This window comes from Staurois parvus, unplaced genomic scaffold, assembly GCF_062004578.1.
Source record: "Staurois parvus isolate SC_StPar_1 unplaced genomic scaffold, SC_StPar_1.0 ptg000417l, whole genome shotgun sequence".
NCBI classification, from domain to species: Eukaryota; Metazoa; Chordata; class Amphibia; order Anura; family Ranidae; genus Staurois; species Staurois parvus.
Window position 1 is genome coordinate 1,767,281 of NW_028318213.1, and position 26,466 is coordinate 1,793,746.

A 26,466-nucleotide genomic window follows, 5' to 3' on the forward strand; every position below is an offset into this window, starting at 1 on the left:
ATCCTTCTCCTTCTTCTCATCCTTCTCCTTCTCCTTCTTCTCATCCTTCTCCTTCTTCTCATCCTTCTCCTCATCCTTCTCCTTCTTCTCATCCTTCTCCTTCTTCTCATCCTTCTTCTCATCCTTCTCCTTCTCCTTCTTCTCATCCTTCTCCTTCTTCTCATCCTTCTCCTTCTCCTTCTTCTCATCCTTCTTCTTCTCATCCTTCTTCTCATCCTTCTCCTCATCCTTCTCCTTCTTCTCATCCTTCTCCTTCTTCTCATCCTTCTCCTTCTTCTCATCCTTCTCCTTCTCCTTCTTCTCATCCTTCTCCTTCCTCTTCTCCAAGGGCATTTAAATTAAAGGTACAGTGTTCTGCACTAATTTAAAGGCTCTCTGAAGCCTAGAAACCCTTTTTATAAGTCATCTTCGTAGCGAATAAATTCGCATCGAATCGAATTTCTTCCTGAAATTCGCCGAATCAGCCGAATCGAATTTTTGAATACTTCGCTCATCTCTAGTGATAATGTGTTCTTGTCATTGTAAAAATATGGAAAAAGAGAAATTAGAATAATGCTTCCATGCAAATTAAAAATAGATGGAAATGGTGGAATGTGAAAGCCAAGCTATTAAAAAAGAATTGGTTTTGTACTGTTACATCCAAGTGTTGGATGATGGAGATTACCAGACAACATAAGATGGTGCAGTTTATATTTACTTCACAGATATATGAAGAATGGACATCCCTATGTATGCATGACGTTATTTACTAAAAAAAAGTGTTGCAGGACAATGTGGATATTCAATAAATAGATCTCTACTCTGGCTGTAAACAGCAAGAAAAAAACCCCCCACAAGCTAAATATAAGTCCTAAAGGCAGATACAATCCTAGTATTTTAAAGGAAAGTTATGTTTTAACTACATAACCTCAGAAAATGGAGGTGTCCTGGACCAGCCTGCAGAGTTCTGTTTGTGCATTTCTTACCTCCTTGCTGCAGTGATTCTGCTAGATTTGTAATTTCATTCACATGTGTTGCTGGTGTCTCTTTCCCTATGGGCGCCGCCTGCTCTACTGTGGATTTATATCCTTTTCCCTTCTATTACTTCCTGGGTCACTCCCAGTTTACTTCCCTATATATACACATGTTCTAAGTGCAGGTAGCTTTACTGGAGCAATGGGACAGTTCTTTGAGCTGCTGGGGCTGTAGTTGGTCATCTGTGTACAGATCCTGGCTTTGTCTTCTTGGTTTCTGACCTTGGCCTATCTACTGGATTTCCTGCTGTTGTACTCTACTCATGTGAGTGGTCTCTGCATCCTCAGCTGGGTGTACCTGGGAGCTGTGACCTGGTTCCAGCTTGCTGCAAGTCCATCCCCACCATCAGGGGCCCTGGTGAAGAAGCAGGCTGGGGCTTAGACTCCACACCCTGGGGAACCCTGAGTCTGATCTACAAGGGCTCACTACCACTGATGCATGACAGAAGGTACAGATGGATTCTTGCTCTGTCTTCACTAATGGAATCTTTGTTAACTTCCCAACTTGTCATTTCTTGAAATAATTGCAATATGACAGTTGATCCCCCAACTCCCTTTTGGTTCACACAAGATCTCTGAAAGTAAGGATTGGGGTCTGGTATATGAGGGGAGAAAATGGATTTATTAATTGATGGGAGATTCTGATTGGCCAACGCAGGAGATGGAGACTTTGGCATGAGCTCTAGAATGGTGGAACAGGTAGGCCCATATGGATGGGGTCTGTGTATTCTGTTGTGCTGAGGGTGGAAACCTGACCCTGAAACCATGGGGTGCAGGAAAGTGAATTGTTCAGTGTTGGAGGAATCCTTCCCACAGAGCCATAGTGTATGACTGCTGACAAGTCACATGTACAAATCTGACATGCTGGTTGTACCCAACTGTGACCCTCTGATGTGGCATTTAGAGGATTTATATAGGCAGTGAGGAGGCAACATATTGTCTTCTCACTATCAAATCCCTCTGAAAAGTGAGCTGAGTGGATTGCTTTTCAGAGGAGAAGCACTTAGTTGTCTAAACGAGCCCCTAAGGAAAAGCCTCTATATTGTATTTATTGCAGTGAGGACTAAGTCCATTCCTAAAGTTTTCATTTTATTAGTATTTTTCTTCTCGCCTACTCTTAAATATTTTTGTGCCTGACTTTTAAAGTTGTATAAGTGGTTCAGTTTACATGTTGATCACAATTACTGAAGTCACAGGATAGCTGCAATTTGTTAATGCCATTTGGAAAAAAATAGCTCTCCCCAAAAAAGTGTCACAATTTATAAAAAAACAAAGGGAAAGATTTCCTAAATCTGGTGCAGCTGTGCATAGTAACCAATCAGCTTCTTACTCCAACTTGTTTAGTGAAGCTTTGACAATAAAACCTGGGAGCTGATTGGTTACTATGCAGAGCTGCACCAGATTGTGTGCTCCTGCTTTAGTATATCCCCCAATGTTATAATCTGTGCCTAAACCCCTCACATCATACTTTACATATGTCAGACTTTGCTTCAATCTATTGATTGCCCTAGATCAGCCAAAATGGATTGAAAACCTTAATATCCAAAGCTTGGCAATTGCCAAAGGTCTGACCTGGGGATAGTGGAGGAGATGAAAGGGGAAGACATGGATCTCTGCAGCATAGCTGTCCTGTCACCATATCCTAGAATGTGTATATAAAATGTACCATTGTTTACCATCCTATTATCTTTTCCATCACTAAACATTCTATACTCAATACTTGTTGGGGGTCTATAGGAGCCCAGAATCCCTGTAGTAGCGACCACCATGCTCCATTATAGAAATATAAATAAGAAGGGAAGATATGTTCAGTGCTTCTCCTATGTTATCGGGGACATCATTTAATCCTACCAACTCCTTTTTCCCAGACAATGACCAAACCTGTAATTGAAGAAAGCTGATCCAAAGGACTTTACTGAATCAGCTGTACCAAATTAAAATTTGCCATGGAAGGTTGATCCAGAAGTTGGTGCAGCATGATCAGATCAGTGTTTCGGAACTTATTAGTGGACTGTAATTAGGATCCATGTTTGTTTTTATGTATGTGGACTTCAGATGCTGAGATCCAAAAATCTGGACTGTGCAGATCATTAGGTGCCTAAAGGGTCTCTTCAGAATACACTACCAAAAGCTCCAAATATTAAAGGAGATGACATATAAACCATTGTGTGTCCTAGTCTCACCGAGACCATGAGGTTGTGATATCTCCATTAACAGATGTAAATTATCCTGTAATTAGAAATATATATTTTATCTATTTTGTGGGTGTGTAATGTCTCCTTATCTGTTCATGTTCTGAGAATAGTTGGAAATGGTTTGATTTGTCTGTAAGCTGCCAAGCAGGGTAATCTATTCATTATGGGTGGTACTGTTTCTTGAATGGCATGACAATAGGCTGAGGGCAATCTGGTGCCAGGATAGTGCTTATCTGAACAATGGATTTGAAGCTGATATCTGGAATTGATTCCTATTCAGACAAGCACTAAGGGTGGCTGACCTTCATCACACCCGCACATGTGTGATTTTCTCCAAAGGGGCCCTCCTGCTGGACATAGAGTAATGGAAATTTGACTGATTCAGCAGGGACCAGCTGAATTGTGATTTGTGTGACCCCCCTCCTGCTTCATAGAAGTTGATTTAATGATTGACTTCTGTTAGGTGGTTTTCCAAAATTCCCATTCAAGTTCCATGCGACGTGGTACTATGAGACAGCAAGTGCAGAGCTGCTGAACCTGCCCAATCTACTCTGGCTCACAAGCCAGTATACCCTCTTCAATTGCTCATCCTTGCACATTTCATTATCAACATCTTCAGGGGTATGGAGGAAGGGGAATATAAGTGTATTTGTGTGTGTTGGCCCAGCTGTATGAGTGGCGTCTGCATAACTGACTCACTGCTCTATCATCCAAGTGTAGATAAAAGAATATCTAGAGGACCACGGAGGCAATATACAAAATAACTAGACTGTAAAAGTTAAGACAATGCATTAAGTGGTAGAACCTCCAACTCTAGAACAACTCCATATTTCCATAACTCTTGTAAATATATGAAATATGTAAAACATTTAAACTTAAATGTACTGAAGACCAGAAAAAAATTATGAAATGTTCATGAAATTATTAGAAAAAGTGTATATACAGAGCATCCAGAAAGTATTCACAGCTCTTAACTTTTTCCACGTTTTTGTTACAGCCTTCTTCCAAAATTGATTCAATTCATTTGTCCTCTAATTTTTAATGACCATGTGAAACGTTTGTTTTGAAGTCTTTGAAGTTTATTAAATAAAAAAACCCCATGTACATAAGTATTTACAGCCTTTGCCATGACACTCATAATTGAGCTGTGGTGGATCCTGTGCCCACTGATCAGCCTTGAGATGTTTCTACAACTTGATTGGGAGTCCACCTGTGGGAAATTCAGTTGATTGGACATGATTAGGAAAGACAAACCTGTCTATAGAAGGTCCCACAGTTACCAGTGCATGTCAGAGCACAAACCAAGCCATGAAGTCCAAGGAATTCTGTAGATCTCCAAGACAGAATTGTATCAAGCCATAGATCTGGGGAAGGGTACAGAAACCTTTCTGCAGCATTGAAGGTCCCAATGAGCACAATGACCTCCATCATTAAATGGACGAAATTTGGAACCATCAGGAATCTTCCTAGAGCTGGCCAAAATGAGTGATTGAAGAAGGGCCTAAGCCAGGGAGGTAACCAAGCACCCAATGGTCCCTCTGAAAGAGCTTCAGTGTTTCTCTGTGGAGAGAGAACATTCCAGAAGAACCATCTCTGCAACACTCCACCAATCAGGCCTTTATGGAAGAGTGGCCAGACAGAAGGTAAATGGCAATCCATCTGGTGTTTGCCAAAAGGCACCTGAGGGACTTGGGCCATGAGAAACAACTCTCTGGTCTGAAATGAAACAAAGATTGAACTCTTTGGCCTAAATGCCAAGCGTCATGTCTGGAGGAAACCAGACACCACTCACCACCTGGCCAATACCATCCCTACAGTGAAGCATGGTGGTGGAAGCATAATGCTGTGGGGATATTTTTCAGTGGCAGGAACTGGGAGACTAGTCGGGATCGAAGGAAAGATGAATGCAATGTACAGAGACATCCCTGATAACCTGTTCCAGAGCACTCTGGCCCTTAGACTGGGACAACAGTTTATCTTTCAACAGAACAACCCTAAGCACGCAGCCCACATAGAGTGGATACATGCCAATTCTGTGAATATCCTGGAGTGACCCAGCCAGAGGCAAGACTTGAACCCGACTGAACATCTCTGGAGAGATCTGAAAATGACTGCCCTGACATTCCCATCCAACCTGAAGAAGCTTGAGGTACTGCGAAGAATGGGAGAAACTGGCCAAAAATGTTGTGCTAAGCTTGTAGCATCATACTCCAAAATGACTTGAGGCTGTAATTGGTGCTAAAGGGGCTTCAACAAAGTATTGCGCACAGACTGGGAATACCAGACTGGGAATAATTTTTTTAATAAATTGCAAAGATTTCAAAATTAACTTCTTTGACATTGTCATTATGGGGTATTTGTAGAATGTTGAGGGGGAAAAAAGCTTAATCCATTTTGGGATAAAGCTGTAACATAACAAAATGTGGCAAAAGTTAAGGTGAATTGCGGTTTAGGAGTAAGAATAGGTGGAGTTTTGTGAATTTCCCCTAGTCAGCCTGTGTGGCCTAATTGGAAGACATATTGCAATATAGGAGATCAGACAAAACACCAAGTGTATGCTGGAATGGTTTCCATTTATTACAGATGTGACATATATAAAACCAGAAGATGCAAGGCATCCAGTCTTTGGTCAGTAGTCTGTGACAATGTTAAGATGCTGGTGACAATCAGGTGGTGGTGACCATTAGAGATGAGCGAAGTATTCAAAAATTCGATTCGACTGATTCGGCGAATTCGTGAAAAAAATTTGATTCGAGTCGAATATATTCGCTGCGATTTTAACTTATAAAAGGGTGTTTCTAGGCTTCAGAGAGCCTTTATATTAGTGCAGAACACTGTACCTTTAATTTAAATGCCCTTGGAGTCTGCTGGGGAAGAGAAATAATACTGTCAGTCAGTATGACATGCAGATGAGTGCCGTCAATCTTAGAATCACCGCACACTTCACTCATTTGGGCAGTCACGGGGCCAAAACCAGAGTGTGGAGCCACAGTGTGGCGGTGGAGGCAGCAGCAATGGGAGGCCATACAGCACCCTATGACAAAATGGAACCCACCAGCAGTGTGAGGAGACCTGAAAGTGGCACATGGCAGAGTGTGGCGATGGAGACAGCAGCAATGGGAGGCCGTACAGGGACCCACGCTGCTGGTGGAGCTGCCACTGCTCCTACCACCCCACCCCTCCCCTGCTGCCATGGCAGCGGAACGCGAGCGCACAGGGCCCACAGTGTCTGAGGATGGACGTTGGCGCAGAAAGGCAGAGACCAACTGACTACATAGGTGGTTTTTTATAGTACTTTATTTTGGCCTCCCTCTCAGCAGGTGTGAAAGGCCACCATTTTGGAACGGTAGCGAGGGTCCAACAAGGTGGACAGCCAAAAGTCATCCCTCTGTCTGATGGTTATTATTCGGCTGTCGCTACGCAAGCAACCGAGCATGCTATGGGCCATTTGTGCCAAGGAATGCGAGGGACTCCCTGCCTCCATCTCCACAGCATACTGCCACGGTGCGTCTGGGTCCTCTGTCGTCTCCTCCTCCTCCTCCTCTACCAGATGCTCCTGCTCCTCCACTCCTGTCCGCTGAGTGGAAAAACCACCCATTTCACTCAATAATTCCTGAGCACCAATGTCCTCCTCCTACCTCCTCCTCTTCTTCCTGTCCTGCCCCCACAGGGGTCATGTGGCGTTGAGATCTGTGCGCCACGTCTACCGCACCCTGACCAGCCATTGTTAACAGCATTTGTTCAAGGACGTGCAACAGAGGAATGACGTCGTTCATCCCATAGTCCTACCGACTCACGAATAGCGTGGCCTCCTCAAAGGGCCTGAGCAAGCGGCAGGTGTCACGCATGAGCTGCCAATGGCTGACATCGAAGTTACACAGGGGAGTACCTTTATCCGCTTGTAACATCAGGAAATCGGTGATGGCCTTTCGCTGTTCGTAAAGGCGGTCTAACATATGTAGGGTTGAATTCCACCTTGTTGCAACGTCACAGCATGAGGAGTCGGTACAGGGGCCCATGGCAGATTAGGGGCCTGGCCGCAGCAATGTGAGGCCCGTAATCTGCCAGCACTCTATGACAAAATGGAACACAGCAGCAGTGTGAGGAGACCTGAAAGTGGCACATGGCAGGGGCATGATTCATGGCGGATTTAGTCAGTTGTGTCAGGAACTGGTGGTTTGAAATCCAGACTAATCCACGCCTGATTCATTTTCACAAACGTGAGTCTCGCCACACTTTGGGTGGACAGTCGTGTCCTCCGCGGAGTTACAATACCTCCTGCCGCACTAAACACGCGCTCCGATGCCACGCTACTGGCCGGGCATGACAGCCTTTCAAGGGCAAATTCAGCTAGTTGGGGCCAAAGGTCAAGTTTCGTTGCCCAGTAGTCAAGGGGATTGTCTACCTTGGTTGGCAGGGTGCTGTCCAAGTAGGCCTAAGCCTGTTTGAGGTCCTGCTCCAGGTCCACCTGATGCTGCTGCTGCGGCTGGTTAGTAGTTTCCTCACTGCGCTGGTGAAGAAAGCTACTCATCATCGACTGCAGACTGAGGCAGCCGCTGCTGGTGGAGCTGCCAGAGGCGTCTGGGTCCTCTGTCGTCTCCTCCTCCTCCTCTACCAGATGCTCCTGCTCCTCCACTCCTGTCCGCTGAGTGGAAAAACCACCCATTTCACTCAATAATTCCTGAGCACCAATGTCCTCCTCTACCTCCTCCTCTTCTTCCTGTCCTGCCCCCACAGGGGTCATGTGGCGTTGAGATCTGTGCGCCACGTCTACCGCACCCTGACCAGCCATTGTTAACTGCATTTGTTCCAGGACGTGCAACAGAGGAATGACGTCGTTCATCCCATAGTCCTACCGACTCACGAATAGCGTGGCCTCCTCAAAGGGCCTGAGCAAGCGGCAGGTGTCACGCATGAGCTGCCAATGGCTGACATCGAAGTTACACAGGGGAGTACCTTTATCCGCTTGTAACATCAGGAAATCGGTGATGGCCTTTCGCTGCTCGTAAAGGCGGTCTAACATGTGTAGGGTTGAATTCCACCTTGTTGCAACGTCGCAGATCAGGCGATGCTGTGGAATTCCATTCTGCAGCTCAAGGAGGGTGTGCTTTGCGGTGTAGGAATGGCTGAAATGCATGCAAAGTTTACGTGACATTTTAAGGATGTCTTGCAGTGGGATGGTGGATTTTAGGAACCGCTTGACAACCAGATTGAACACGTGAGCCATGTATGGCGCATGGCACAACCTTCCTTGACGCAGAGCAGACACCATGTTCTTTCCGTTGTCGGTCAACATGGTTCCGATTTTCAGTTTGCGCGGAGACAGCCATCTGTCGATTTCTCTGTTCATTACACTCAGAAGTTCCTCCTCTGTGTGACTACGTTCGCCAAGGCATACCAGGTGCAGCACAGCGTGACACCGTTGCGCCCTGCACATGTGATATGCCGGTCGGTTAATGGGACTTGGCACGGGGGTGGCGGCTGAGGACACGGCGGAAGAAGAGGTGGTAGAGGCGGACATGTTTGCTGGACCAAGGACGTGCAAACGTGGAGGCAAAAGCGTCGTGACCTGTCCAAGTTGCTGGTGCGGCTGTGCTGGCACCACGTTCACCCAGTGGGCCGTAAATGACATGTACTGTCCCTGACCGTAGTTACAGCTCCACACGTCGGCGCTGCCGTGCACTTTGGCAGAGACCGACATGCTCAAAGACTGGCCCACCATCTCTTCTACATGTGAATGCAGGGCTGGCACTGCCTTTTTGGTGAAGAAATGACGGCTTGGCACTCTCCACCGCGGCACGGCACAAGCCATCATTTCTCGGAAAGGTGCTGAGTCCACCAGTTGGAAAGGGAGGGACTGCAGCACCAGCAACTTGGACAGGAGGACGTTCAGCTTTTGCACCGTCGGGTGCGTGCTCGCAAACTGTTGTCTCTTGGAAACGGATTCCAAAAAAGACTGCTGACGGAATCCGTGAAGAGGAGTAGCAGGAGAAGGAGCATCTGAACGAGCGGAACAACTCCCCTCAGCAGAGGTGTTGGAGCCTTGACTGGCTGATAGAGGGCAATTGACGTCGGGTGACGGAGCAAGTAACGGAGCGGGTGATGGAGCAGGCAGAACCGCTGTATCTTTATCACGGTTTTCCCAGGCCACCGAATGGCGATGCTGCATATGCTGACGCAACGCTGTAGTCCCAACATGGGCCCCCTGGCCACGCTTGACTTTCTGGCCACATAGTCGACATACGGCTACGTTTACTTCCTTGGGCGGCTTGACAAAAAATTGCCACACCGCCGAGTAGGAAACTTTGCCCCCGCTACTCCTCACTGGCTGACTGCTACTTCCTCCGTGCACACCGGCACCACTACTGGCCGTGGTGGTAGGCTGCAGTGGAGCTGGTGCTCTACTCCGTGGCCGTTTGCCTCCACTGACACTGCTGCGACCCTGCTGCCTCCTGGGCAACCCACCGACTGTTTTGCTCGCTGCCAAGCTGGCACCCTCTTCTCCTGATGATGCGGAAGCAATAGCCTGACGACGAGGCTGACAAGTGCGATCAGCCTCATCATCAATTAGGGTCTCCGCCTCACTACTAGCCCCCTCGGCTGCGTGTGGGTCAGGAGACAGACCTGTCTCTAGACCGGCTACCGAGCCACTCTCTCCTCGCCAGTACTTCTTCGCCTGGCTGCTGAAGAGGCGGATGTCTCCCCCCGTTCCTGACCGCCCTCTGTTGGCTCATCCTCACTGTACAGTGGGGCTGAGCCCACAGCATGCGATACTTCGCTTCGTGAGGGAACAGCAAAGGACAGGGGCAGGTCGAGGACACGTGATTTCAGTGGGCTTGCTCCCGGGCCATGCCAACTAACGGTTGTGTCTGACGTACACACCGACCGTTGGCTGTAGGTGTCAGAGGTGACCTGGGAAGAGGAAGACGACCGAGCCAACCAATCGATGACGGGTTGTCGGTGGAGACACGACCGCTGGATGACACCGGGAGCACTGGCCTCTGGCTGCGAATAGTGCTGCCTCGACCCCTTCCTCTGCTGCCACGTCTGCTCGCTCCTAAAACATTGCCTCCTCTGCCACTCCTCTGCATGTTGTCTGACATACTCTTTAATTCAACAATTCTGTGTCTGTCCCTGAGTAACACTTGTGTGTCTGTCCCTGAGTAACACTTGTGTGTCTGTCCCTGAGTAACACTTGTGTGTCTGTCCCTGAGTAACACTTGTGTGTCTGTCCCTGAGTAACACTTGTGTGTCTGTCCCTCAGTAACAATTCTGTGTCTGTCCCTCAGTAACAATTCTGTGTCTGTCCCTGAGTAACGTTTCTGTGGCCCTAACTCTGTCCCTAATACAGAGAGGTCTGCCTCTCTTGAATGACTGGAGGCAAATGGAGAATTCTAAAATGGCCGCCATTTATAGCTCGACCATTACACAGTGCTGGCTGGCTGGCTGCTGATTGGCTAATGCGATCACATGTCATGAATGAATGCATTATGGGTCAGCGCGCCTTGTCTGCGCGCCTTCCCAGACATCCCCACTCCGTCGCCGCACATGTCGCCGCCATTTTAGGAAAAATTTTGATTCGCGCATCCGAAGTATGCTAATTTTCGGATTCGGCGCAAATCGAAATTTTTCTAATATTCGAAACGAATTCCACTTCGCCTACTTCGATTCGCTCATCTCTAGTGACAATCAGTGGTCATGTTTGACAGCTTTTGGGTCTTAGTGGAATTTTTAATTTCCACGTTCATGATGTAATGTCTTGAGACTTGGCACTGATGTTTGTGGTCCTCAGTTGTGACTCTCAAATGCATATTAAAGAAACTAAGAGCTGCAATTTAATTTAGGGACTAGCTTATAAAGTCCTCAGTACATAAAATCATTTAGTAATTTTAATGGCATACAAAAATATATCAAGGTATGGGAGGAGTGAGGATGAAGATTATGGAAGAGGATAATATTTTGGGGGACCTTTTTGGAGGGGTCTTTTGTTTCTATAATGACAAATGCCATTTTCGGTTTATTTTAAAACCATTTTCTCAATGTGTATGAAAAATAGTCCTTGATCAAATAGTTTTGACCGTGTGAATTGTCCTTAGGACAGTGAACCCCCCCCCCCCCCCCATGCTGTTCTTTTATAACCCTTTACCTATTAACCCAGAAAATGGCTATTTTGATTCAGCTACCATTGATTTCAATGGGGTTCAAGTTCACCATCTGGTTTTCTTTGTAGTTCCCCCCCCCCCCCCCCCCCCCCCCCCCCCAAACCCTGCTTGGACATATTCCAGGGTAGTTTGACTCATCCCTAATTCTGCTGTTGCTCCCTTAAAATTATATATAATGACCATAACAATCAAGCTAAAAACTACAAGAAAGTTAAAATAAAAATGTAACTCCTACCCAAAATATTAAACCAAACTAATCCTTTACACAAAGCCAAAAAGGTTTTAAACTACCTAGTATTGACGTAATGCTAAAACACCCCAAACCAATCAGGTTAAGGGGGCTTAAACTCAGCTCTTCTAGCCATAGATGACAATTCACTGCAAAAGTATCAATAAAAAAATATATACAGCACACAATATAGTAATACATATAGCAATGAATGCAGTTTATAGCACAATACTGGAAGCACATGACACTAACCGGTCTTTCCCTTCAACAAATGTCACTCACACTAAATCCACCCACACTGACAAATGGGTGCTGTGAAAGCGGCCTTAGTGTGGGGGTGCTAATTTTACAGTGACCAACACTGGCCAATGTCTTGCACCTAATTAGAGGCCAAGTATGTCCTTGGCCAACGATGGCCCAAACAATGCATTGTGGGACATTTGGTCAGGGGATTCTAGCCAAACAATGTTGAAATTTTCTATGAACAGCCAAACTGCAAATGTTCAGTTTGAATCTATGCTAGGACCAAATGTTATCCTCATCTCTACTTTTCATAAAGATTTGCCCACACTATATTTTTAATTCCTGAAGCCTATCCCTTCCAGGGCCATCTTCATATTATGATACACTGATCTATAATTATAAAGACTGTAAACCATGTAAGCAAAAATCAAGTGTTCTAAGATTTAAGTGTTCAGCTAGGACAGGAGGCTTGTACAGTTCCCCAGAGTGGATTCAACAAGTTGGTCTCTTGATGATTGGGTGGTTGAAAGGACATATGCAATTTCTACCTCAGCTCCAATAGTCAGGGAGGTTGTCTCATGGTTGGGTATAACATGTGGCAGCACTGGTGGTAGCTTTAGAATGGACATCACTTGCTCTATATGCCATATGTTCTGTAATAACAGTACTTGTAAGGTTTTCTGAAAGCAATTCTGCTTTCCAAGGCAGATGAAGATATATTAGAATGTCCCTGGATGAACACCTTTCAGAGACCCCAGGTCCCAGAACATTTGCTTGACTTCAAGAGACTTCTTCCACTTTTTTGGTGCTAATGTCAGATCCTTTGACTTGCCACCAAGCAAAGTCCCTATACATTGGGTCACAGTCCTCTGCTCCTTTCCAAGGGAATGAGCTAGTCATAGCTGTATAAATGACACCAAAGGCCCATGCATCAAATATTTGGTGTAGATGCAACTGGTTTCCTTGTTTCAGGCTACATTATTCTAGAGCTGTGTACAGTATGGACCAGGACATAGATGGTGCTTCCGTACCTTGGAGCCTCGCCAGTCCAAAATCTGCCTCTTTGATCAGATTACATTCAAAGTCCATTAGCAGAATAATGTCCAGCTCGACACGGATCATCCCTTTGCTGTACATGTATTCCAATGTACTCGCTATCTGAGGAATGCATCGCTTCACAGTATCTTCATTTAAACAACCTATTAAAAAGACAATTAGTCACAAGATGCCAACACAGCAAAGTATGGATAGCAACAGGGAAAATGTAATCCAATAAATCCATCGTACCATCCTGAGACATAGAATATTTGCTCAAAAGGATGATTAAAGGAAACCTATTTGTATACAATTGTGAGAGCCGCCATTGATGGTGCAAGATCCTCAAATACTTTAAGAATTTCTTTGTTCTTAGTGTCCTTAAAGATTATTTTCATACAATTTACATTTGGCTTAGCGTTCAGAGTTCCAGCTGTTGCCACCTCCTGGACAAACATTCTCTGCTTATATGAAAGGCAACTTCATGAGTCCTGATTATGTTTGGGTGGCCTCTGAGGCTGACAGGCATCCCATATTCAACTAGTCCATTAGCAGAATATTGTCCAGCTTGACAAGGTGGATCATCCCTTTGCTGTGCATGTATTCAAACGCACTTGCTATCTGAGGGAAAACCTTGCTTCACAGCAACTTCATTTAAAGCACCATATAAAAAAACAGGACAAAATTTAGTTACAAGATGCCAACATGGCAAAATATGGACAGGAACATGGAAAAATGTAGTAATCAATCATACCATCATGAGACATAGAATATTTGAGGAACACATCGCTTCACTAGATCTTCATTTCAACCATCCTATGAAGAAGAAAACTGGACAATTAGTCACTAGACACCATATGTACTGTATATCAGTACTTGTAAGGTTTTCTGAAAGCAATTCTGCTTTCCATGGCAGATGAAGATATATTAGAATATCCATGGCTGAGCACCTTTCAGAGGCAGAGGGCCAAAAGGTCCCAGAACATTTGCCTGGCTTTAAGAGAACGTCTTCCCCTTTTCTGATGCTAATGTCAGATCCTTTGACTTGCCACCAAGCAAAGTCCCTAGACATTGGGTCACAGCCCTCTGCTCCTTTCCAAGGGAATGACCCAGTCATAGCTATGTAAATGACACCAAAGGCCCATGTATCAATGCTTGGGTGTAGATGCCTGAAACAAGAACAGTTGCTACATTATTCTAGAGCTGTGTACAGTATGAACCAGGACGGATGGTGCTTCAGTACCTTTGGAGCCTCGCCAGTCCACAATCTGCCTTTGACCATATTACATTCAAAGTCCATTAGCAGAATAATGTCCAGCTCGACACGGATCATCCCTTTGCTGTGCATGTATTCCAACGCACTCACTATCGGAGGAATGCATCGCTTCACAGTATCTTCATTTAAACAACCTACTAAAAAGACAATTAGTCACAAGATGCCAACACAGCAAAGTATGGATAGCAACAGGGAAAATGTAATATAATAAATCCATCGTACCATCCTGAGACATAGAATATTTGCTCAATACACTCAAAAGGATGATTAAAGGAAACCTGTTTTTATACAATTGTGAGAGCCGCCATTGATGGTGCAAGATTCTCAAATACTTTAAGGACAGATTTAATTCTTAAAGATTAATGATTTTCGTACAATTTACATTTGGCTTGGCCTCCAGGGCAAACATATTCTCTGCTTATATGAAAGGCAACTTCATGAGTCCTGATTGTTTGGGTGGCTGAGGCTGATGGACATCCCATATTCAACCAGGAAGTTGTACATTGGAACCTTTTCCTTGCTAAACAACTTCACAGCCACTAACTGACCTGTCAGAAGATAATTAGCAACATAAACCCGATGCAGAATCTTACTAAAAGCCCATTGAAGTGTGCTGAAAGCTTGATTGAATCAACAGTAATGACCCATTAAGATCCATAATCATCACACCAAAACTGGAAGCGGGGGGGTGCTATAAGAACTTACAAGAATGCTGCTTAAAGGAAGGTTAATGCTTTGTAAATGCTTCCTGTACACAATGCTGAGGCTAAAGCTGTTCATAGATGGTTTGAATCTTGGCCAGTTCAGCAGGGACTGGCCAAGATTCAAACCATGTATGGGTAGGTTGAATGTACCAAAGTTGATCGATCATTCAACTTGGTTACAACCAACCTGTCTAATTTTACACTTGATTATTGCTGGTGGTTATAGCTTCTAGAAATAACTGTGCTCCTGGGGACAGCACCCCCTTCTCCCTGCTGGGAGAACTCAATGGATCCACAGGAAGGAAATCAAATGATTTTTACAGGAAGAAAATTGCTCTATCTATTGCCAGCTTTATATTCACAAATGAAGGGTAAACAATTTGTGTATACATGGCTTCAAAGTCATGCTGTTTGTCTATGTGTGTTCTTCAGAATACACTACCAAAAGCCCCAAATATTAAAGGAGATGACATATAAACCATTGTGTGTCCTAGTCTCACCAAGACCATGAGGTTATGTGATATCTCCATTAACAGATGTAAATTATCTTATAATAAGAAATATATTTAGTCTGAGGGTGTGTAATGTCTGCTTATCTGTCTCTGGTTTGATTTGGCTGTAAACTGCCAAGCAGGGTAATCTATTCATTATGGGTGGTACTGTTTCTTGAATGGCATGACAATAGGCTGAGGGCAATCTGGTGCCAGGATAGTGTTTATCTGAACAATGGATTTGAAGCTGATATCTGGAATTGATTCCTATTCAGACAAGCACTAAGGGTGGCTGACCTTCATCACACCCGCACATGTGTGATTTTTTTTTTTTTTTTTTTTTTTTTTTTTTTTTTCCCAAAGGGGACCACCTGCTGGACATAGTAATGGAAAGTTGACTGATTCAGCAGGGACCAGCAGAATTTTTTGATCTGTGTGACCCCCCCCCCCCCCTCCTGCTTCATAAAAGTTGATTTTTAGATTTCATTCTGTTGCATGGGAATGTTGGAAAACCACCCAAGTTGCATGCAATGTGGTATGTGACAGCAAGTGCAGAGGTGCTGAACCTGCCCAATCTACTCTGGTTCACAATCCAGTATACCCTCTTCAATTGCTCATCCTTGCACATTTCATTATCACCAACATCCTCAGGGGCATGGAGGAAGGGGAACATAAGTGTTTGTGTGTGTTGACCCAGCTGTATGAGCGGCATCTGCATAACTGACTCTCTGCTCTATCATCCAAGTATAGATAAAAGCATATCTAGAGGACCACGGAGGCAATATAAATAACTAGACTGTAAAAAAGTTGTTTAGACAATGCATTGAGTGGTAGAACCTCCAACTGGAGAACAACCCCATATAGCCATTACTCTTGTAAATATAATATGGAATATGTAAAACATTTAAACGTCAATGCACTGAAGACCAGAGAAAAATATGAAATTATTAGAAAATGTGTATACAGTGCATCCAGAAAGTATTCGGCGCTTAACTTTTTGCCACATTTTATGTTGGCCTTATTCCAAAATGGATTAAATTACATTTTCCTCAATTTTTAATGACTACTTTTTTTTTTCTTTGAATTTAATAAAAAAAGTACATAAGTATTTACAGCCTTTGCCATGACACTCAAAATTGAGCTGTGGTACATCCTGTTCCCACTGATCAGCCTTGATGTTTCCACAACTTGATTGGGAGGCCACCTGTGGGAAATTCAGTTGATTGGACATGATTAGGAAAGGCATAAACCTGTCTATAGAAGGTCCCACAGTGAATGTCAGAGCACAAACCAAGGAGTTGTCTGTAGACCTCCTACAGGATTGTATCAAGGCACAGATTGCTAGGACCAAATGTTATCCTCATCGCTACTTATAAAGATTTGCCCCCACTATTAATTCCTGAAGCATCACTTCCAGAGCCATCTTAAAGATGTTCTAAGATGTAAGTGTTCAACTAGGACAGGAGGCTTGTACAGTTCCCCAGAGTGGATTCAACAAGTTGTCTCCTTATTAGGTGGTTGAAAGGACATATGCAATTTCTACCTCAGCTCCAATAGTCAGTGAGGTTGTCTCATGGTCAGGTAGACATGTAGCAGCACTGGCAGTAGCTCTGGAATGGACATCACTTGCTCTATATGCCATATGTATGACAGTACTCCTTGTAAGATTTTCTGAAAGCATATCTGCTTTCCATGGCAAATGAAGATATTTTAGAATATACATGGCTGAGCACCTCTCAGAGGCATTGAGGGCCAAAAGGTCCCAGCACATTTGCCTTAGAACTTCCTCCACTTTTCTGGTGCTGAAGTCAGATCCTTTAACTTGCCACCAAGCAAAGTCCCTATACATTGGGTCATGGCCCTCTGCTCCTTTTCAAGGGACTGATTCAGTCATGGCTGTCTAAATCATGACACCAAAGGCCCACACATCAATGCTTGGGTGTAGAATCAATTTTTCTCTTTTCAGGCTGCACAGTTCCGGAGCTGTGTAAGGTATGAACCAGGCCATAGATGGAGCTTCGGTACCCTGGAGCCTTGCCAGTCCAAAGTCTGCCACTTTGACCATATTACATTCAAAGTCCATTATTAGAATATTGTCTGGCTTGATGTCACGGTGGACCATCCCTCTGCTGTGCATGTATTCCAACGCACTCGCTATCTGAGGAACACATCACTTTACAACATCTTCATTTAAACCAACCTATAAAAAAGAAACCAGGACAATTCGTCACTAGACACCGACATGGAAAAATGTAATCATATAAATGCCAGTCTTGTCCATCATACAGGCTAATAGAATATTAGCTCACTACACTCAAAGATGCTTAAAGGAAACCTGTTCATATACAAACATGAGAGCTGCTGTTGGTGCAAGATCCTTAAAGACTTTAAAGAAACTAAAAATGAAGTCTCTTAACTTAACGATAATTATTCTTTTCAAACTTGCATTTGGCTTTATTGGAGTACAGAGTTCCAACTGTTGCCACCTCCTGGACAAGTGCATATTCTCTGCTTCTATGAAAGGCAACTTCAGAAGTCCTGATGTTTGGATGGCCGCTGAGCCTGACAGACATCCCATATTCAACTAGTCCATTAGCAGAATATTGTCCAGCTTGATGACACGGATCATCCCATTGCTGTGCATGTATTCCAACGCACTCGCTATCTGAGGAACACATCGCTTCACAGCAGCTTCATTTAAAACAACATATAAAAAAACAGGACAAAATTAGTCACAAGATGCCAACATGGCAAAATATGGACAGGAACATGGAAAAATGTAGTAAAATCAATCATACCATCATGAGACATAGATTATTTGAGGAACACATTGCTTTACTAGATATTCATTTAAACCAACCTATAAAAAAGAACGGGACAATTAGTCACTAGACACCATATGTACTGTATAACAGTACTTGTAAGGTTTTCTGAAAGCAATTCTGCTTTCCATGGCAGATGAAGATATATTAGAATGTCCATGGCTGAGCACCTTTCGGAGGCATTGAGGGCCAAAAGGTCCCAGAACATTTGCCTGGCTTCAAGAGAACTTCCTCCACTTTTCTGGTGCTAATGTCAAGTCCTTTGACTTGCCACCAAGCAAAGTCCCTATACATTGGATCACAGCCCTCTGCTCCTTTCCAAGGGAATGACCTAGTCATAGCTGTGTAAATGACACCAAAGCATTGATGCTTGGGTGTAGATGCCTGAAACAAGAACAGTTGCTACATTATTCTAGAGCTGTGTACGGTATGAACCAGGACATAGATGGTGCTTCCGTACCTTGGAGCCTTGCCAGTCCAAAATCTGCCTTTGATCATATTACATTCAAAGTCCATTAGCAGAATAATGTCCAGCTCGACACGGATCATCCCTTTGCTGTGCATGTATTCTGATGCACTCGCTATCTGAGGAATGCATCGCTTCACAGTATCTTCATTTAACCACTAGCCTACAGGGCACTTGTACCCCCTTCCTGCCCAGGCCAATTTCCAGCTTTCAGCACTGTCACACTTTGACAATTGTGTGGTCATGCAACACTGTACCATATGAAATTTTTATCATTTTTTGTGACCGCTTTCTTTTGGTGGTATTTAATCACCACCTGGGTTTTTTTTATTTTTTCTTAAACCAAAAACCACTGAATTTTGAAGAAAAACGTTTTTCTTAGTGGTTATAAAATTTTGTAAAGTGATTTTTCTCCTTCACTGATGTGTGCTAATGAGGCTGCAGTGATTGTCACTGATAAGGAGGCACTGTTTGGCAGCACTGATAGGTGGCACTGAAAGGCAGCTCAGATGGGCACTGATGTGGCATTGATATGAACTGATGGGCACTGTCACGTGGCACTGCTGGGGCTACACTGATCATCAGTGCCCTGATGATCAGTGTACATGTCCCCTCCACGGAAAGCCGATTACTGGCTCTCCTCTCAAGCTGTCCGCATGACAGCTCGAGAGGAGAGAAATGCTGATAACCGGCATTTCCGTGTTTACATGTGATTTGGACACAGCTGATCACATGACCGAGCCAACATCTTCCACTCTTTCCGTGATTGGTGATCCACTGTGTCCGAGGGACACAGCGCATCGCTGCGCATGCGTGGTGAGAATGGGAGGACGTCATATGAAGTCGTCTCAGAACGAGAGAACCACCTTGTGCCCGTCATTGGACTATATGGTGGGTGGGAGGTGGTTAAAGAGCCTATAAAAAAAAAAAGACAAAATTAGTCAAGATGCCAACATGGCAAAGTATGGATAGGAACAGGGAAAATGTAATCCAATAAAATCCATCGTACCATCCTGAGACATAGAATATTTGCTCAATAAACTCAAAAGGATGATTAAAGGAAATCTGTTTGTATACAATTGTGAGAGCCGCCATTGATGGTGCAAGATCCTCATACTTTAAGGACACTAAGAACAGATTGATTCTTTTCATACAATTTACATTTCTCTTTATTAGAGTTCAGAGGTCCAGCTGTTGCCACCTCCTGGACAAACATTCTCTGATTATATGAATGGCAACCTCATGAGTCCTGATTTATGTTTGGATGGCCGCTGAGGCTGATGGACATCCCATATTCAACCGGGAAGTTGTCCATTGAAACCTTTTCCTTGCTAAACAACTTTACAGTCACTAACTGATCTCTCAGATGATTAGCAACATAAACCCGATGCAGAATCTTACTAAAAGCCCATTGAAGTGTGCTGAAAGCTTGATTAAATAAACAGCAGTGACCCATTAAGATCCATAATCGTCACACCAAAACTGGAAGCGGGGGGGGGGGGGGGTGCTATAAGAACTTACAAGAATGCTGCTTAAAGGAAGGTTAATGCTTTGTAAATGCTTCCTGTACACAATGCTGAGGCTAAATCCAGTAAGATGGTTTGAATCTTGGCCAGTTCAGCAGGGACTGGCCAAGATTCAAACCATGTATGGGCAGGTTGAATGTACCAAAGTTGATCAATCATTCAACTTGGGTACAACCAACCTGTCTAATTTTACATTTGATTATTGCTGGTGGTTATAGCTTCCAGAAATAACAGTTCTCCTGGGGACGGCACCCCCTGACCCCCGCTGGGAGCTCGGTGACTCCACAGGAAGGAAATCAAATGATTGTGAATATAAAGCTGGCAATTTTTTTCCTCGTAACAAACTAAGGGTAAACAATTTGTGTACACATGGCTTCAAAGTCATCCTGTTTGTCTACAGGTAAGCAATTCTATTGAATCTTGGATGTCAGATTCTGAATTTTTTTTTTTTTTTTCCTTTTCCATAACAAACGTGCTTCCAGAGAACGACCTGCTGGCAATTTAGAATTAGGAAAATGAATGATGAAATATTCACGAAATTATAAAAGTGTGAAATGATTTATAGAATTACGGGCTTCACCCATGATGGGTGAAGAAGTCTGGAGTGGTAGCAAAATGAGAGGAATGACTCCATGCGCTCAACATTAGTAGTGGCTTATTTGGGACCTGAGATTTTTGGAGGTAGAGTGATATTTGGAGGAAAAGGACCTCCACTCCTGACTAGAGACTGGAGGAGGACTGAGACTGGAGGAGGAGACTTGAGAAGGAGTAAGAATATAGGTGGGAGAATGGAGTATGGAGAGAGGAGAATGGAGGATTAGAAGTAAGAATTGAGGCGTTTTGTGGATTTTCCCTAGTCAGCCAGTGAGGCCTAATTGGAAGACATACTGCAGTATAGGAGATCAGACAAAATGACAAGTGTATGCTGGAGTGTTCTCCATTTATTACAGATGTGACATAATTATATAAAACAGATGCAAGGCATCCTGGCTCTGGTCATCAGATGTTTGACAATCAGGTGGTGGTGATGATCAGCGGACATGTTTGACCGGTTTTGGGTCTTAGTGGAATTGCTCATTGTCGGGATACAGTTTTCATTCCTACGCTTATGATGTAATGTCTGGAGACTTGGCCCTGATGTTTGTGGTCCCGGGTTGTGACTCTCAGATGCATATTAAAAATAAGAAGGTAAGAGCAGAGGTTAGCGTGAGGAACAAGATTATAAAGTCATTTAGTAATTAAAGGCTTGCAAAAATATCAAGGTATAGGAGATGGAGGGAGGAGTGTATGAAGATGGGAAGAGGATAATATTTTGGGCGATCTTTTTGAGGGATCTGCATTTCTTTCTTTTCTTTTTCTTTTGAAATGCCATTTTTGGTCAAGTTTAAAACCATTTTTCCTGTGTCTCAGTTTAGGGAAAAAAATACGGTTCTTGATCAAATAGTTTTGAACATGGGAACTTATGAATAGTCCCAAGGACCGTGCCCCCCCCCCCATGCTGTTCTTTTATAACACTTTACCTATTAACCCAGAAAATTGCCATTTTGATTTGGTTACCATTGATTTGATTTTAATGGGGTTCAAGTTCACCATCCAGTCTTCTTTGTAGTTCCCCAAACCCTGCTTGAACATATTCCAGGTTAGTTCGACTCATCCCTAATGCTGTTGCTCCCTTAAAATTTTATGACCATAACAAACTCCTAAGCAAAACATTAAACTAAACCTTTTTTTGGCATGGTGAAAAAGATAAAAAACTACCTACTATTGACACAATGCTAAACACCCCAAACTTTAAAAAGCAGTCCTAAAAACTGTTGGGTCTGTTGCAGTGACTACAAGGGGGCTTATACTCAGCTCTTCCTAGCCATAGATGACAATTCACTGCAAAAGTATCAATAGAAAATTATATACAGCACACAATATAGTAACACATATAGCCATGAATACTGTGTATAGCACAAGTCACTAACCAGACGTTCCCTTAACAAATGTTATCCGTCCTTCACCCACACTAAATCCACCCCCAGTGACAAATGGGTGCTGTGAAAGCAGACTTAGTGTGTGGGCACAAGTTTTACAGTGACCAACACTGGCCAATGTCTTGCACCTAACTAGAGGTCAAGTATATGACCTTGGCCAACGATAGCCCGAGCAATGCATTGGGGGACATTTGGTGGGGGGAATTCAAACCAAACATCCTTAAAGTTCAAATCTTCTATGAACAGCCAAACTGCTAATGTTCAGTGTGAACCTATGCTAGAACCACGTTTGCCTCAACTCTACCTACAATATAAAGATTTGGCCACTTCTTTTTTTTTTTTTTTTTTTTTTTTTTTTTTTTTTTTTTTTTTTTTTGAAGCATATCACTTCCAGGTCCATCTTAAATTTGATACGTTGATCCATAATTATCAGAACTGTAGATAAGCAAAAAATGTGTTCTAGGATTTAAATATTCATTCTTTCAACTAGGACAGGAGGCTTGTACAGTTCCCCAGAGTGCATTCAACAAGTTGGTCTCTTGATTAGGCAGTCGAATGACTTATGCAATTTCTACCTCAGCTCCAGCAGTCAGTGAGGTTGTCTCTTGGTCAGGTAGAAGACATGCGGCAGCTCCAAAATGGACGTCACTTGCTCTGTATGCCATTTGTATACCAGTACTCCTTTTTTGTAAGGTTTTCTGAAAGCATTTCTGCTTTCCATGGCAGATGAAGATATATTTGAATGTCCATGGCTGAGCACCTTTCAGAGGCATTGAGGGCCAAAAGGTCCCAGAACATTTGCTGGCTTCAAGCAAACTTCCTCCACTTTTCTGGTGCTAAGGTCAGATCTTTTTTGACTTGCCACCAAGCAAAGTCCCTATACATTGGGTCACAGCCCTCTGCTCCTTTCCAAGGGAATGATCCAGTCATAGCTGTGCAAATCACGACACCAAAGGCCCATACATCAGTGCTTGTGTGTAGAAGCAATTGTTCTTGTTTCAGGCTACAGTTCTGGAGCGGTATGAACCAGGACATGGGTGGTGCTGCAGCTACATTGATGCCTGCCAGTCCAAAATCTGCCACTTTGATCATATTACATTTGACATTCATTAGAGTTTTTTGTCCAGTTTGCTGTCACAGTGGATCATCCCTTTTACTGTTCATATATTCCAACGCACTCACTATCTGAGGAATTCATCGCTTCACAGTATCTACATTGAAACTGAAAAAAGAAATCAGAACAATTAGTCACTATACATCAATATGGCAAAATAGACACCGACATGGAAACATGTCTTCAAATAAGAAGCCTCTTATCCATCATATAAACATATTAGTCACCATTGATGGTGCAAGATCTAGGACTATTGTCCATAACATTGCTCCACAGCTGAGAGTTACATGCCTATAAATCAAACCATCTCACCAACTTACTGTAATGAGTGGGGAGTTCTTAAAGCTCAAATACTTCCAGTCCAGACACTCCCCCCCCCCCCCCCCCCCCCCCCTTCCTGCCCAGGCCAATTTTCAGCTTTCAGCGCTATCACACTTTGAATGACAATTGCACGGTCATGCAACACTGTACCCATATTACATTTTTGGCTTTTTAGACTGATAAAACTTTATTTTGGTATTCACCACTGGGATTTTTATTTTTGCAAATCTCATCATAAATCTTGGCCAAAATGTATTTTTAGTTAAACAAAAAACCCAAATTAGTTTATAACCCAAAATTTTATAATTTTTAATTTTTTTATATATATATATATATACCTTTTTAACATAGTCACCCCAGCAGTACATTGTCACCATAGTGACACTGTACTAATAGGGGGTGATTTTTTTTTTTTTCTTCAGTAAAAGCAATTCATCTGTGGCTGCATTCTTGCAACCATTGAGAAATACTGAGAGCTGTGATTGGTCACAACTTGTCACATGGTACAAGGCTGATAGCCCTGTACCATGTGACCTCTGTGATCATTCACAGATTTCACTAGTAGTAAGCAATGATGTCAGAAGTGACATCTTGCTTACTACTATTCATGTGATCACTGATTGGCCAATCAGTGATCACATGACTGGGACCTCACAGAGGTCCCATACAGCGAGCCCAGGGAGCACGCAACCTGAGAATGGAGGCGCCATTTATGAATGGCAACCTGCTCCTGCACTTGTCCCATCTGGCCATTTATGTACATGGGCCAGACGGGAAGTGATTAATCAGACATTAAATCTTTTCTAACTAATTTTTTTTTTTTTTTTTTCTTACAAATTTATATTGGGCTTTATTAGGGAGTAGAATTCCAGCTGGTGCCACTTCCTGGACAAACTGTTTAAAGATTCAGCCAAAGTTAAAGGGGCACATAGGCTGCTGGTTCCAGGTGTGAGGCTTGTCAGATTTCATCAAATTGAGACAAGAACTCACTGGTGAGCAGAGCTGACACAGATGACAGCCAGGTAGGCACTCAAACCAGATGCCATATGTACTGTATAACAGTACTTGTAAGGTCTTCTGAAGGCAATTCTGCTTTCCAAGGCAGATGAAGATATATTAGAATGTCCCTGGATGAACACCTTTCAGAGACCCCACGTCCCAGAACATTTGTTTGGCTTTAAGAGAACTTCTTCCACTTTTCTGGTGCGAATGTCAGATCCTTTGACTTGCCACAAAGCAAAGTCCCTATACATTGGGTCACAGCACTCTGCTCCTTTCCAAGGGAATGACCTAGTCATAGCTGTGTAAATGACACCAAAGGCCCATGCAGCGATACTTTGGTGCAGATGCAACTGTTCTCCTTGTTTCAGGCTACATTATTCTAGAGCTGTGTACAGTATGAACCAGGACATTGATGGTGCTTCCGTACCTTGGAGCCTTGCCAGTCCAAAATCTGCCTTTGATCATATTTAGAGATGAGCGAAGTATTCAAAAATTCGATTCGACTGATTCGGCGAATTCGTAGAAAAAATTCGATTCGAGTCGAATATATTCGCTGTGAATTTAACTTAAAAAAGGGTGTTTCTAGGCTTCGGAGAGACTTAATATTAGTGCAGAACACTGTACCTTTAATTTAAATGCCCTTGGAGTCTGCTGGGGAAGAGAAATAATACTGTCAGGCAGTATGACATGCAGATGAGTGCCGTCGATCTTAGAATCACCGCACACTTCACTCATTTGGCCAGTCACGGGGCCAAAACCAGAGTGTGGAGCCACAGTGTGGCGGTGGAGGCAGCAGCAATGGGAGGCCATGCAGCACCCTATGACAAAAATGGAAACCACCAGCAGTGTGAGGAGACCTGAAAGTGGCACATGGCAGAGTGTGGCGATAGAGACAGCAGCAATGGGAGGCCGTACAGGGACCCATGACACACTCTGGACCTGGCAGCAGCATGAGGAGGCGGTACAGGGGCCCATGGCAGATTACGGGCCTGGCAGCAGCATGAGGAGTCGGTAGGGGGGCCCATGGCAGATTACAGGCCTGGCAGCAGCAATGGGAGGCCGTACAGGGACCCATGACACAATCTGGACCTGGCAGCAGCATGGGGAGGTGGTACAGGGGCCCATGACAGATTACGGGCCTGGCAGCAGCATTTGGAGTCGGTACGGGGGCCCATGACACACTCTGGACCTGGCAGCAGCATGAGGAGGCGGTACAGGGGCGCATGACAGATTACAAGCCTGGCAGCAGCAACTTGGACAGGAGGACGTTCAGTTTCTGCACCGTCTGGTGCGTGCTCGCAAACTGTTGTCTCTTGGAAACGGATTCCAAGAAAGACTGCTGACGGAATCCGTGAAGAGGAGTAGCAGGAGAAGGAGCATCTGAACGAGCGGAATATGCCAACAAGCGACAACAGGGGCCCATGACAGATTACGGGCCTGGCAGCAGCTATGGGAGGCCCGTAATCTGCCAGCACCCTATGACAAAAAATGGAACCCACCAGCAGTGTGAGGAGACCTGAAAGTGGCACATGGCAGAGTGTGGCGATGGAGACAGCAGCAATGGGAGGCCGTACAGGGACCCATGAGAGACTCTGGACTTGGCAGCAGCATGAGGAGGCGGTATAGGGGCCCATGGCAGATTAGGGGCCTGGCAGCAGCTATGGGAGGCCCGTAATCTGCCAGCACCCTATGACAAAAAATGGAACACACCAGCAGTGTGAGGAGACCTGAAAGTGGCACATGTTTGGGGCATGATTCATGGCGGATTTAGTCAGTTGTGTCAGGAACTGGTGGTTTGAAATCCAGACTAATCCACGCCTGATTCATTTTCACAAACGTCAGTCTCTCCACACTTTGGGTGGACAGTCGTGTCCTCCGCGGAGTTACA